A 2,842-nucleotide genomic window follows, 5' to 3' on the forward strand; every position below is an offset into this window, starting at 1 on the left:
TAAAGTCAAGAGGAGTAAAAGCCGTCAACCGCAGGACCGGAAACAATCACCGAGGAGGAAAGTCTGTCCTCGTTGTGTGATCGAGGTGAGATTTTCACGTGTTATTTCTCATTATATCATCCTTCTGCTTGTAGTTTTAGTAACACGTCCTTCGTTTCTGATGACTTCCTGTGGTTGAGTCTTTATTACATTTTTACAACTTTCATTGTGTTTCAGAAAAGCGACCTTTTTATGGCTAATTTCTTTTTTTTTCAGCTTTGCTACTTCAATCCTTTTTTCGTAGTAGTGTAGGAATTCCACGTGTAAGAAGTTGTTGTCTGACAGATGTTAACTTATGAGTCCTCGTCGACCGTGTGCCGGAAAATTTCAACAATGTGAGATTGGAACATACTGTTCGACTGAAATATCAGATGCAGCATTTCATTCTTTTTCATTCGTAGGAAGATATTGTTCTCTTTTTCATTAGGTGAGACATTTTACAGTGAAAAGCATCCATTTGAAGCTGAGATATTGGATGACATCTCAATATGCAACATTCATGACTGAGCTGGCAATGATTTATTCACGCTGTATCCTCAGCTGACACGTGTTTTCCATCTGAAAGCAGCACCATGATGTAGCGACGCTGAACCGGATCAGCACCACGGACAGCTCCTTCAGTCTTGAGTGGCTGCAATGATACACTGCAACCCCGACACCCCCCCCCCCCCCCCACTTCAGTGACCTTCATTACAACCTCCCCTCTCAAGCATGAGCTTATTATGAGACAATGGGCCCACTTACCACCTCTTATACACTAGGGGCAAAACGATCAGACTTCCCAGTCATCAAACCTCCTTTTGTGGTTGTTTTGTGCCATTTTGTTGCTCCTCTGTGTCTCTTTGTGGTCGTTTTGTGTCTCTTTGTGGTCGTTTTGTGTCTCTTTGGGGTCGTTTTGTGTCTCTTTGTGGTCGTTTTGTGTCTCTTTGGGGTCGTTTTGTGTCTCTTTGGGGTTGGCGTGTTTCCTCTTTGTGGTCACTTTGTGTCCCTTGCTGGTTGATTTGCATCTCTTGGCCTTTTGCGTCGTCTTTCAGTGTCCCTTGTGGTTGTTTTAGTCATTGAGTGTCTTTGAAGTCATTTTCTGTCTCTTTGATCTTGTTTTGTATCTCTTTGTGGTTGTTTTGCACCTTTTGCAAAGATGTTGGGGATCTATTTGTGGTGTCCTTTTTACTTTGCAGCGGTGTTGTGTCTCTTTGTTGTCATTTCGTGTTGTTCGCTTTGAGCCGAGCCTGGTTGGCATTAGTCTCCTTGAGGAACATTTTGTAGGTTTAGGTTTTGTAGGACACTTTGGAGCCCATGTCCATTCGGCCTCTTATAATTCGTCCATACAGTCATACAAAGTTCACACTTTTTGAAACCAACAAAAAAGGGTTGCAAGCTCAAAGTGCACATCTGTGCTGAACTAAGCGCTAATCTGTGTGTGTGTGCTCCTCGCCGTCTCTTGGGGGGTCATTATTCTTTATCTGCAACAAAGCGGTGGGTTGCCCCCCCCACCCCGTGCCTCTGAATGTACACCCGCCTCTTTTAAATGACTGCAGGCATCCCCTCAACACGGACCACGATGAGGATTCTCATGTTAACCTCCATGCAAAGACCTACGGTACATAAGCGCAGCGAGCAGGCCAACTCAACCCCCTCAATATGAGCATTGTTCCAATGTGTTAGAGCAAACCTCAGGTCAACGCCACAAAGCCAAACAACGTAACTCTATCCCTGAGGTGGTTAATGGCGCTCAGACAAAAGCTAAATTATGGGATTATGGACCCTGCGGTACTCCTGGGATGCCAAATCCCATTTTTAACCCCCCCCCCTTCCCCTCCCCACACTAAAGCAGACCCTCTCCCTCCACTCCTGGATCCGGACTAATGGCTGCGTCATTCATGTCACACCTAACGAGGGGGGTCGTCAGTCAGAGAGACCCCCGGTAATCCGGTCACAGCCACCGGGCGGTTTGGAATGAAGTTTCTGGCATTCGAGGTCGCGGGATGCATAAAACTTCAGGTGTCTACGTCACCCCCCCCCACACACAGACCACCCGCCCACCTCTATCTGAACACGGAGCCTGCGAAGCGCTCTTTTGTTCAGTAGCGCTCCGCTGCTGGAGAGGTGAGCACCGTCCCGGCGCTCCTCCACCCCGCTGCCTGCGGAAGACGCACGACCGAGACCCGCCGTGCACGTCACCGTGCCTCGTGCACAGAGCCCACCGCTGTGCTCCGTTTCGGCTTTTTTTTTTTTTTTCTCTTCTCTTCTCTTCTCTTCTCTTCTCTCCTCCTCCTGTTGGATGCCGGAGCTCCGCTCTGCCGCGGCGCTCCTCCACCTGCACCGCGTCAGACCCGCGGCTCGCGCGGCTCCACGTCCCCGCGGATCGGACCTCACTTGCAGGTGAGGCGGAGCGCTGCAAGTTGCTCTTTCTTGGCTCTATTTGATAAAGCTGCGGTGAATAAGAAGGTCGCTTCCAGCTCACGGCAGCTGGTGGAGAATCGGAGGTGAGCTTCTCAGTTGTGTTCAAAGACAAAGATCTATGGAAATCAAGGTGGATAACACACCAGAGTAGATATTGTGAGGTTACTATTCATTTACTCCTGAAAACACTTTATTTTGCTGCAGTTGATGATTGCATGAGATTGATTTTTACGTTGTGGAAAATCGGTTTGCGTTGTCAGAAATGTATTTTGATTTCATAACAATTCATTTTATTCACAATGATGATGATGCTCTTGCAACCAAATATGTCCCACCACCCAACTAGAGGAAAAGGGTTTATAGGAAACAAACACCCAGTTAAGCTGCGTCTGATAACACG

The sequence above is a fragment of the Gasterosteus aculeatus genome, chromosome 8 (genome assembly GCF_964276395.1).
Source record: "Gasterosteus aculeatus chromosome 8, fGasAcu3.hap1.1, whole genome shotgun sequence".
Taxonomy (NCBI): domain Eukaryota; kingdom Metazoa; phylum Chordata; class Actinopteri; order Perciformes; family Gasterosteidae; genus Gasterosteus; species Gasterosteus aculeatus.